The sequence below is a fragment of the Capra hircus genome, chromosome 10 (genome assembly GCF_001704415.2).
Source record: "Capra hircus breed San Clemente chromosome 10, ASM170441v1, whole genome shotgun sequence".
NCBI classification, from domain to species: Eukaryota; Metazoa; Chordata; class Mammalia; order Artiodactyla; family Bovidae; genus Capra; species Capra hircus.
The window spans coordinates 39203047-39216131 of record NC_030817.1 but is presented as its reverse complement, the minus strand read 5'-3'; the positions used below and the strand labels follow the sequence as shown (position 1 = coordinate 39216131).

The window sequence follows — 13085 nt, the reverse complement described above, 5'->3', positions numbered from 1 at the left end:
CAACTAGGTCATGATACATATCTTATTTATTTTTTCAGTAATATTTAGGCCATTTTATGCTCAAGCCAGTACTTACAAAGTTTTATTAAAATTTAATAATAAATGAGGCCTGTGGATTGTACCAATGTGAGTGACCTGGTTTTCATATTTGGTGTTATATTAGTTATATAAGATGTCAGAACATTTGAAGGAAACTGAGTGAAGGATGCATGAAACCTCTTGACTACTTTTGAAGATCTCTGTGAGTCTATAATTATATCAATGTTAAATTTTTAACTTAATTGTAAACATTTGTAAGTTGATACCTTTTCTCCTTAATAACTCCTTAAAAATTTCATTCCAATTAATTTTATCCTTAATAATTCCATGGACAGAGGAACCTGGAAGGCAACAGTCCATGGGATCTCAAAAGGGTTGGTCACAACCTAGTGACTTAACAATTTCATTTCTCTTTAATAGCAAAAAACAAACAAAAACCTATGTACCATTTTTTTTCTATTCTTCCTGATATAGTAGAAAATGGTTAAAATAATACATAAGAACAATCTGGAAATAAACTAAAATGTGTTCTTCTATCAGAAAAATATCACAGAGACATAGAAAAAGAAGCTAGAATAAGTAATGCAGTGAGCAAGATATACTTACAAAAAATGCAGATATTTATAACAAGTCTTAGCTCTGGTACTTGTAACATTTTGTTTAAAAAATTATGACATGTAGAACTCTCTCTTTTTTAGTTTAACAAAAACATGAACTAAGGGAGATAAATTCTCACCAACAATTTTTTCTTTAATAGTAATAATAATCTATGGTAGGGAAACATATTCAAAGTGATCACCAATGGAGTTGTTTCATTGAACTGAAATTTTTTTCTTTTAACTCCAGGATTTTTTTCTTTTTCTCAGAATTAAAAAGTAAGGTCTTTAAATATAGTACAATCCCTCGGAATCCTTCCAACATGCTAGTAAACCTAGCTGATTGCCATGTACACATGTCAAAAATTGTCCTACTTTCTCCAAGGTATAGGTTTATAATAGCTATATGCATGCCAGCTCAAGGGGACTTGAGCCATAGCTTTGAGGACAGTATTCACAATATGAGAGTCAATTTGATTTTAGCAAAACAGGTTTATCGGTCACATTAGTTGTTAATCTGACTTTTATTGGTTTGGTAGTATCCCTTGTATTTAATATGTAAATTTGTCTTGGTTGTATTCTTGGATAACAGCTATAAGCAGATGGAGCTTATACCTAGCTCTTGGTTCATAAATACTTTGATGTTGTTGGTCAGTCACTAAGTCATGTCCAACTCTTTCTGACCCCACAGACTACAGCATGCCAAACCTCGCTGTCCTTCACTATCTCTTTCAATTTGCTCAAACTCATGTCTGTTGAGTTAGTGATGCTATCCAATCATCTCATTCTCTGTTGCTCCCTTCTCCTGCCCTCAATCTTTCCCAGCATCAGAGTCTTTTCCAATGAGTTAGCTCTTTGCTCCAAAGTTTTGGAGCTTCACCTTCAGCATCAATACTCTCAATGAATATTCGGGGTTGATTTACTTTAGAATTGACTCGTTTAATTCCTCAAGAACCCTCAAGAGTTCTCCAGGACCACAATTCAAAAACATCAATTCTTCAGTGCCCAATCTTCTTTATGGTCCAACTCACATCCGTACATGTCTATTGGAAAAACCATAGCTTTGACTATGTGGTCCTTTGTCAACAAAGTGATGTCTCTGCTTTTTAATATGCTGTCTAAGTTTGTCATAGGTTTCCTTCCAGGGAACAAGTGTCTTTTAATTTCATGACTGCAGTCAGCATCCAGTGATTTTGGAGCCCAAGAATATAAAATCTGCCACTATTTCTACCTTTTCCCCATCTATTTGCCATGAAGTGATGGGACCAGATGCCATGATCTTCGTTTTCTGAATGTAGACTTTTAGGCCAGCTTTTTCACTTTTCCTCTTTCTCCCTCATCAAGAGGTTCTTTAGTTCCTCTTCACTTTCTGCCATTAGAGTGATGGTATCTGCATATCTGAGATTGTTGATATTTCTTAAATACCTAAGTAACATTATTATAAAAATCATTGAAGTTAATACTCAAAATCCAAGAAGTTTTTAAAAAATTATTTAGAGGGGGCCACACATTACTCTTCCCTTGTGGCTCAGCTGGTAAAGAATCTGCCTGTAACGTGGGAGACCTGGGTTCGATCCCTGGGTTGGGAAGATCCCCTGGAGAAGGGAAAGGCTACTCCAGTATTCTGGCCTGGAGAATTCCATGGACTGTAGTCCATGGGGTCGCAAAGATTTGGACACGACTGAGCAACTTTCACTTTCTTTCACACATTACTCAAGTTTGAGAAACATAGCCTAGGTCCTTATGAACGCTCCCAAACTCTGAGTAAGATTTCCCTGGAATAAATCAACAGATAAGCAATTTGTGTGGGAGCAGAGAGACAGGTAGGGAGAGGAAGGAGAGAAGTCCCATTGAAAATAGAAGCAGCACTATAATAATAACATGATACTAAAGGAGAATTTTACCACACTTTTGTCTGTTCCAATGTGCGATGGCTATCACTGACTCCTGTGATGGCATCAGTTTCGTGGATACCTGAATACAAAGACAGACAAAAGCATGACCCTCAATGTAACTGGATGCCATTCCATCACAGGTTTACCTTGCTTGAAAACTCCTCGTGGTCTGCAGTAAGAATTCCTAACTGAAAAGACAATACAACTTTGTGGCAGATGAAATGGCCTCATTATTGGAGATCAAAGCTTCTGGCACTGCTAATGCCAATCGTGTAAAGGTTGCAGTTATGTGATTTTAATCAGTCTCTAAGTAAAGACTATAATTATTTCAGAAGAGTAACTACAATGAAGATTTTCTTATTACAGCTTGAGATAAGGTCAGGATTAGAGGGGCTTGTAACAGGATTTCTTCCCCTGTGTTCCCATTTTAAAACAGGGAGGCACAAATATTGTTACAAGGAGTTATTTACATGCATGAAGAATGTAATATCAATCACTACAAAATGCCTGGGAAATATTATATTTTTTATGATTGCCCCAAAATAAGAATCATTAATCTTATCAAACTGGTTGAGAGGAGACAGAAGAATTTCTTTTGATTTGTCAGAGCTTTAACAGATTCCTTTGCTGTCTTTGTGCTCATTTTGTGGAATCTCTTTCTTCCTCTTGTTCAATACGCTCCCAGTCTCTTTCCCACAGCAGGTTTCAGCTTTTTTCCAAATGGCATTCCAACACACTTTCCCAGGTTCCTATCTGCTTTCCAATGACTGACACCTGGGAGACAGATGGTACAAATGGCCCGCTATATATTTGCTGGATTGATGAAGAAAACTGTCAGGAACCTGACTACATTGGCCTGGTGCCTTTTGGCAGAATTGGCTGCTCAGGAGGAATGACAATGACTGGAAATAATTTTGATTAAAATGATCTGGAGCTTGTTGTATTGCAAGTGTTACTTTTATTCCTCCTCTTTTTTTATACTTACTCATCCCTGGATTTTTGCCTTGAAAACATATTATGAGTAAATTGGACACCACAGCATCTTAAAACTTGGACATAATCCTCTCTTTCTGGGAGCGCATTTTTCCTAGAACAGATGGACTTCATAACTCTTCATGTCCTTCTGTGTACCATGATGATACATGATACCATACGTGGATATGGATTTGCACATCTCTGTCATGAACTCTATTGTTCTGGAATGACAAAGACAAACAATCTGGCAGCCTGGGTATAGAGAATGATCACAAAGTCCTAGCCTCATGTTTAAAATAGAGAAATATGGAGTTCTGAAAAACAATTCAATTTAAAATCTGCATAATTTGCCAACTCAGAATGAATTAATTGATTCCTTAGGTCAGTTAAACCTACCAGTGAGACCTGTCAAGGAAATCATCTGTGCTCATTTCTTCAATCAATGACTGTTTATCAAATCGCCTGCCAGATGACTGGGCCTCTGCTAGTCTGGGTGTTGCCTTCCCCAGGTGCTTCCTAGGCCTTTCCCTTCAACCCCTCTCTCCAGCACTCTGGAGAATTCTCAAGTTTTCTCTGGTCCTGAAACAGATGTTATGCCTGTGCCATGTTCTCTTTGCCCTTTCACTGCATAAGATCTACATTAGCTGAGGAAAGTTGAGGTTGCCTACACCATGACACTATTGAAGGTTAAGCTTCCTGGCTCTTCCTGCACACAAGCCTCTTCCTGAGAACTGGGAGGAGCTTTCTCAATGCGTTCATGTTGTGCAAATGTAAGACGTTTTTGTATTACATTTCCTAAAGAGGGCTTATCAAACTGTACAAGCTTCCGGCTCCACAAAACCTGGTCTTGAATTGCTGAATCATATGGCAGTTCTATTTTTAGGTTTTGAGAAACCTCCAAACTGTTTGCCATAGTGGCTGTACCAATTTACATTTCCACTAACAGTGCACAAGGGTTCTCTTTTCTCCACATCCTCTCCAACATTCTTTATTTGCAGACTTTTTGATGATAGACGTTGTGACAGATGTAAGGTGATATCTCATTTTGGTTTTGATGTACATGTCTCTGATGAGTAGAGATGTTAAGTATTTCTTCATGTGTCTGTTGGTCATCTGTACATCTTCTTTGTCTCTTGAGCTCTCCTGCCCAATTTTTGATTGAGTTGTTTACTGTTTTGATATTGAGTTGTATAAGCTAGTTATATGTTTTGCATGTTAACCACTTATTGGTCATATTATTTGTAAATTCCTTCTCCAATCCAGGAGATTGTCTTTTCAGTTTGTAAATGGTTTCCTTTTGCTGTGGAAAAACTTGTACGTTTAATTGGGTTCCATTTGTTTGTGTTTTGTTTCCTTTGCTGTAGGAGAGAGATCCAAAATACATCGCTGTGATTTATATCAGAGAGTGTTCTGCCTAAATTTTCTTCTAGGTTTGTCGTCTTGCATTTAGGCCTTTAGTCGATTTGGAGTTAATTTTTGTATATGCTGTAAGAAAATGTTTTACTCTCATTCTTTTATATGTGGCTGTCCAGTTTTCCATGTGCCACTTATGGAAGAGATTTTTTTCTCCATTATCTGTTTTTGCCTCTTGTGTCACAGGTTAATTGACCATAAGTACCGAGGATTTATTTATAGGATTTATTTCTGGGTTCTTTATTCTGTTCTGATCTCATGTTCTGATTCACATGTGTGTTTTTTGTTCAAGTATTAAATCATTTTGGTACTGTAGCTTTGGTGTATAGTCTGAAGTCGGGAGCATGATACCTCCAGCTTTGTTGTTTTTTTTCTCAAGATTGCTTTGACAATTCTGAGGGTATTTTCATTTGTTTGTTTATTTGTTTTTGTGGCTCCATATAAATTTTAGCATTATTTTTTCAGGTTTTCTGGTTCTGTGAAAACATCATAGATATTTTTATAGGGATTGTATAAAATATGTAGATTGTTCTGGGTAGTATGTACATTTTAATGATATTAATATTTCCAAACTAAGAACATGGTTTATCTTTCCATTAATTTATATCAGCTTCAATACTTTCATCAATATTTATAGTTTTCAGAGTATAGGTCCTTTACCTTCTTCGTTAAGTTTATTCCTAGGTATTTTATTCTTTTAGATTCAATTTTAAACAGGATTTTTTTTTTGTTTGTTTTCTTTCTGATGATTCATTATCAGTGCATAGATTTCTGTATATTAATTTTGCATCCTGGAACTATACTGGATTTATTTATTTGTTCTAATAGTTCTTGGATGGAGACATTTTAGGGTTTTCTAGAAATACTATCATGTCATTTTCAAACAGTGAGGTTTACTTCTTCCCTTTCAATTTGGATACCTCTTTTTTCTTATTTATTTTCTGATTTCTGTGGCTAGGACTGCTAATACTATGTTAAAGAAAAGTGGCAAGAGTGAACATCCTTATCTTGTTCCTGATTTCAGAGGAAAGACTTTCAGCTTTTCTCCATTGAGTATATTAGCTGTGCATGCATGCTCAGTTGCTCAGTCATGTCCAACTCTTTGCAACCCCATGAGCTGTAGCTCACCTGACTCCTCTGTCCATGGAATTTTCCAGGCAGGAATACTGGAGCAGGTTGCCACTCCCTACTCCAAATGTTAGCTATAGATTTGTTATACATGGCCTTTGTTATGTTGAGATGTGTTCCCTCTATACCCAATTTGATAAGAATTTTTATCATGAATGGATGTTGAATTTTGTCAGATGTTTCTTTTGCATCTATTGAAACAATCATGGAATTTTTATACTTTTTTGTTGGCATGGCGTATCACATTGATTGCTTTGCATGTATTGAAACATCTTTGCATCCCAGGCATAAATCTCCCTTGATCCTGGTATATGACCCTTTTTATATATTGTTGAATTTGATTTGCTAATATTTTGTTGAAGATTTTTGCATCTGTGTTTATTAGAGATACTGGCTTGTACTTTTCCTTTATTGCACTATCTTTGTCTAATTTTGGTATCAGGGAAATGCTGACCTTGTATTGAATAGAATGAATTTGGAAGTGTTCCCTCTTCAATTTTATGAAATAATTTGAGAAGATAGGTGTTAGCTCTTATTTATATGTTTGGTATATGTCCCCTGTGAAACTGGACTTTTGTTTTCTGGGAGACTTTTTTTAATCACAAATTCAATTTCACTACTGTAATTGGTCTGTTCAGACTGCCTATTTCTGTTTCAGGGTTAGAAGATGGCATGTTTCTAGAAATTTATTCATTTCTTCTAGGTTGTCTAATTTATTGGCATATAATTGTTTATAATACTCTCTCTTTTTTATTTCTGTTATATTTGTTATGTCTTCTCTTTCATTTCTTATTTTCTTTGAGTCCTCTTTATTTTAATGCACCTCACTAAAGGCTTATCAATTCTGCTCATCTTTTCAAAAAAAGAGAAGTTGCATTGAGCTTATCTTTGTTTTTTCTAGTTCTCTATTTTATTTATTTTGTCTCTGATTTTTATTATATCCTTCCTTTTGCTGATTTCGGATTTTGTTCTTCTATATCTAATTCTTTTAGATGGTAGGTTTTTTATTTGACATTCATCTGGTTTATTGAGATAGATCTGTATTGCTATAAGCTTCACTCTTAGAACAGCTGTTATTATATCCCATATACTTTGAAAAGTTGCATTTTTATTTTCATTTTTCTTAAGATATTTTCTGATTTCCTATTCGATTTTTTCAGTGACCCATTGGGGTTTTAGCAGTGTATTGTTTATTCTTCACACATTTGTTGTTTGAGTTTTTCCCATTTCTTTCTGTAATTGGATTTCTAGTTTCATATAGTTATAGTCAGAAAAAATCCTTGGTATAGTTTCCATCCCCTTAAATTTGAGACTTATTTTGGGACCTAGAATGTGATCTGCTCTGGGGAAAATTTCATGTGCCCTTGAAAAGAATATGTATTCTATTGCTTTTGGATAGAACATCCTTCAGATGTCTATTAAGTCCAATTGGTCTAACTTGTCATTTAAGACTACTATTTCCTTACATATTTTCTATCTGGATGATCTATTCATTGATGTAAGGGAAGTGTTAAAGTCTCCTACTATAATTGAATTATTGTCAATTTCTCCTTTTCTGTCTATTAATATTTGCTTTATATATTTATGTGCTCCTATGCAGGTGTATATATATTAACAAGTGTTATGTCCCCTTCTTGTATTGATCCCAGTATCATTATATAATGCACTTTTTTTTTTTTTGTCTTTTGTTATATACTTCATTTTAAAATACACTTTGTCTGATAGGAGCTTTACTAGCCTAGCTTTCTAGTCATTTCCGTTTACATGAAATAATCATTTTCTAGGGCTTCCCTCATAGCTGAGGGTAAAGAATCTGCCTGCAATGCAGGAAACCCCGATTTGATTCCTGGGTTGGGAAGATCCACTGGAGAAGGAATAGGCTACCCATTCCAGTATTTTGGGGCCTTTCTTGTGGCTCAGCTGGTAGTAAAGAATCCATTTGCAATGTGGGAGACCTGGGTTTGATGCCTGGGTTGGGAAGATCTCCTGAAGAAGGGAAAGGCTACCCTCTCCAGTATTCTGGCTTTGAGAATTCCATGGACTACAGTCCATGGGGTCACAAAGAGGTGGCCACGACTGAGCCATTTCCACTTTCACTTTCAATCATTTTCTGTCCCTTCACTTTCAATTTTTTTGTGTGTCTTTTAGCTCTGACATGAGTCTTTTGTATCTTATAGCATACAGATGGGTCTTGTTTTTTTTTTTTTTTTAATCTATTCAGTTACCCCATGACTTTTGATTGGAACAATTATTCTATTGACATTTGAAGTGATTCTTGGTAGTTTTTTGTCATTTTGTTACTTGTTTTCTGGTTGTTTTTGTGGTTTTCTGTTTTTCTTCTTTTAGTTTCTTCCCTTGCAGTTTGATGATTTCCTTTAGTGCTATTCTTTTGTTTTCTCTAGTTTTTGTGTATCTAATGTATGTTTCTGATTTGTGGTTACCATGGGATTCACATAGGTTGACCTGTGTCTCCTTGTTTTAAACTGGTACTCATTTGAATTCAAACACATTCTAAGAGATCTACGTTTTTTTCTCCCCTCCGCACGTCTTATGTTTTTCATGTCATAGTTTGCATCTTCATGTTTATCACCTCACTGTTTATTTTAGTTATAGCTGATGTTTTTCTTTTACTCTTGTATCACCTTATTTCAGTGGTTAATCTACAACCTTCCCTGTTTATTCAGCTTTTCTTATAGATTCTTCTTGTTGTTGTCCTTTCCACTTAGAGAAGACTTCTCAACATTTTCTTTCAGGATAGTTTTAGTATTGATCAACTCTTTTTGTTTTTCTCCTCTGAGAAGTTCTTTGTCTCTCTTTCAATTCTAAATGATAATCTTGCTGAGTGAGTATCCTAGGTTGCAGATTTTTCCCTTTCAGCAGTCTAATTATATCATGTCATTTCCTTCTAGCCAGCAAAGTTTTTGCAGAAAAGCCAGCTAGTGGCCTTATGGGTGTCCTCTTGCATGTGATTCTTTGTCTCTTGAGGCCTTTATAATTCTCTTTAAGTTCTGCCATTTTAATTATGATAGGTCTTTGTGCTAATCTGTTTGTATCATTTTGTTTGGGCTCTTCTGTGCTTCCTGTACCTGGATATGTTTTCTTCTTCAGGTTTGAGAAATTTTCAACCTTAATTTCATCAAATAAATTTTCAGTCCTCTTCTCTCTCTTCTCCTTTTGAGTCCCCTATAATGTTAATGTTGATAGGTTTGATGTTGTCAGATAGGTCCCTTAAACCATTATAATTTAATTTTTTTTTCCTTTTTAATATTCTGATTTTCATTGTTCTCTTTTCCAGATCACTTTCACATTTTTTCTGTATCACTTACTTTGGTGTTAGTTCCATCTAGTGTGTTTTTTATTTTACTTATAGTCTTTGTTCTGACATGTTCTTTTTTATATTTTCTAGTTTCCTTCTTTCTAGTTTCTTGTTAAAGTTTCTGCTTCTTTTCTCTAGTTCAGTTAGCTTAGCATTCTTATCCTTGCTAGCATCCAATGCTTTGAACTCTTTATATGGAAAATTATTTTTTTCTCTTTTTTTCAGGTATTTTCTCTAGTTTTATTCATTTGAAATAATTCATTTGTCTTCTGATTTTGCTTATGAATTTTCTCTGACTCTGTGAAATTAGGTAAAACAGTTGCCTCTCCCAGTCTTAATGGTGTGTCTTGTGTGGGTGCTGTCTTCCCCCAGAGTGTACTGGCTCTTTGTTGGTGTGAGTTGGGGCTGGATATTGAGGGTCAAGAACCAGAATCAGGTGTGAGCCAAGGTTTATCCTATCCTCAGTGGCTCAAAGGTGGGTCCCAAGGTGCTAGAGCAGAATCCCTGAGGCTTGATTCCAAACTGGTTCTGTTCCCTCTAGATGTGCACTCTCCCCACTACCAGCTATGATATCTTCATCCTATAGGGAAGCAGTGCTGGAACAAGATGGGCTGCAGTGGGCACTGGGTATGGGCTAGGATGCATGTTGTGCAGTCTCATCACATCAGTCAGAGTTCCAGATCTCTAACCATTTGTCACCTCCATGAACAGCAATAATGGCCACTTTCTCCCCATTTGGATATTGTGCTAGGTCTAATCTGGCTCCATCCTCCACAATTGGGCACTCTCCTTAATATCATCAGCTTTCACCCTAGTGTGGTGAAGTCATACCAGTTAAAGTAATGGATTCCCCCTGATTCACTGCCTCCTTAGGTGCTAGCAATGGCTGTCCTTGACACATTCAATCGCCGACTTCCTCCTTCACAGCTATATACTACCCTTGCCTGGAGCACCCCTCAGCCTGCTGTGGAGTTGTATTGCAGAGCAAGAGGGTAAGGAGTGGTACTCTTCTCAGGTTGGGGCATGCACCAATGCAGTCTGAGAAATGGGCCCGAGACCTTGGCACCTTCAATCTACTTCCTCTATGCTGTTTCAGTAGTAAGCAAGCAGGTTTCTTATATCTAGGTTTCTTACATCTCTGCTTTCAGTCCCATTGGTTTTCAACCAGCTAAGTGGACTCATTTCCCCAGTGTTGGACCACAGGGCTTGGGTGCCCAATATGTGATTCATGCCACATACCACCCAGGTAGAATCTCCAAGCTGTAATATTCCCCTCTACTTTTGTGTCACCTTGTAGGGGCACTGGACCCAACCTCATCCCTTTTGCCTCTTCCCACATGATTTTGTATTGTTCTATCTAATAGCTTTGTTGTATAAGACTCTTTCTGCTAGTCTCAAGTATGTTTTCAGGTGAGAATTGCTGCACGTGTAAATATATTCTTCAAGTACTCATGGCGGGAGTTGAGTTCCATATTCTTCTGCCCCCCCATCTTGCAAACCTCTCTCACCTCTGCCAACAGTTTATTTCAGTGTTTTGTAAAAGCCCAAGATAAAAGCACACAAGTATTTATAAGCAACAGATATGTGTTTCTTGTAGTACCAGAGATTGGAAATCCTAGATCAGGGTACCAACATGGTCAGGTTCTAGTGAGAACTCTCTTCTTGCCTACAGACTGCCAACTTCTCCTTGTAACCTCATAATGTGAAGAGCAGAGAGAGAGAAGGCAAGCTCTCTGCTATCTCATGTAAAGATGCTAATCCCATTCATGAAGGCTCCACCTTCATAACATCATCTAATTTTAATCACCTCACAAAGCCCGACCTGGATGGACATTGGCTTTCAACATAAGAATTTCAAGGGGACACAAACATTCAATCTGTAACTTATACCATTTTTTAGGAAAGCACAACTACTCACTAGCTGGATGTCTAGATTTTTTTGTCTTGCTCTTGCTACTGAGATAAAGTGTTTCTCTGTACCCAAATAACTTGTTCTGCTCTTCTTCATGACTGTAACACTGGCTACGTGCAAAATTATGTGGTAATGGAGGTTTTATTTAGTGCTCCTGTCTTTTCCCAGATACCCTATGCTTGCTTGTGCTTAAGCATATTGTGTTTCAGAAGAAGGAGGAACCAAAAGACATCTGAAGCCACCAGATTTAATGGCAAAGTTTCAGACCCCCAGTGACTGGGCGACAGAGCTTGCTGTTAGCAGTAGACTTGGAGCATAGCAGCCATCATCTCAACTGTATTTTCTGTTAGTGAAGTTACACTGACAGAAAATACAGCTGTCTGGATAGCTGTATTTGAAGTGTGGGGGGTGGGGATGAGCTCCAATAACTCTCATGTCTTTGACAATCACAGCAAATCAAGGGATCATAACCTGACAGTAAGAATTAGCCTGTGGGATGTTAGTTCTGCACCATGCTCTCTGCTCTATGTTTCCTTAAGAAGCTCACAGAACATTTTCCACATGGCATCCTTCTGTGTGGCTTTCTTTCCTGCTGTATCTATAACTGGTGGAAATAGCTCATGCCTTTCAATTTTCTGTTGCTCTTTGCTTTGTAATAAAAATTGTTGCTTTCTGCTTGGTTAGGCTCTTGATCTTATGTTATTCCCAAAGGCTTTTGGCATCCCTTGGTTAAAGCCCGTATTTTTTTAGATTCTTCTTATTTATTTCTGCTCCAAATTCAAAGCTATGTTGGTGCTAAAGCCATTTATATAGAGACAGGCTTCCCCTTTCCTTAGCTGTAGGAAACTATGTTGAATACACAAGAGTTTCTTTGCTGGGATTCAATAACCCTTCTCTTCGTATGTCACCCACCCATACTGCACCCTTAGATCCCAGAAATCACTTCTGCAGTTTGTTTACAGAAACCTGCCTTTTGGGGTTCAGCACTATGTCTTTGAGGATGAGTACTTAATGTTTTCCAAACAGATTCCAACAAGGAAAACAAGCATATCAATTCTTATTAGGATTTTGGTGGGTGATTATGAGTAAATATGCCATTAGTGCTACAGCAGTTACCTCCTAAGTTTTCTCACTTTTTGTTTTTCCTTTGGACTCATTTCATGTACCCACTGTGGCTGGCATAATAGATCATTTTAGTCAATGAGCATCCTTTCTGGCATCCTTCCAGTGATACAACTCATTCCCTATTAGTCTTTCTCCAAAACAACCTTGTAATACTGTGACTTGGGCACCTAGTACTGGGAAGTGAAAATAGGACTACAGTCTTCCATGTCATTGATCTTGTAGAACCTGCATTTTTGGACACTAGGAAATGGGAAAGAACTACACACACAGACAGATTACCCTACAGTTAGACTCACTGCACCATTTAATTCTTCACAGGTAAAATATTTTAATGTAAATGAGATGACACACAGGGCTGGAACAAAAAAGACATATTTAGCAGAGTTTCTCTTTTCTCAGAGTCCCCAGGGCAGACATGTGGCTGCAGTGACATTGCCCACACAAAGTAGGGTTTTACCAAAGGTGAAAAACTCTATTCTTGCCACACCAATGTCTTCTATTTTTGAGACTTACATCTCCATCTAGAAGAAATTATGCTAAAAAATATTCACTACAAGGTAAAGGAATGTTTTAGAACATCAGGCTCTTGCAGTTCTCCAAACAAACTTGAAGGCAGTGAGACCACATGATAGCTGAGGTGCAAGAGCAGATTCAGTGTCCAGGTGTTTCTGAATATACCTCTACTT

General features: G+C 37.1%; 1 pseudogene; it reads right to left on the bottom strand.

Moving 5' to 3' along the window:
* LOC102177634 overlaps positions 4170–13085 on the bottom strand; it is a 60252-nt pseudogene continuing 51336 nt past the window's right edge.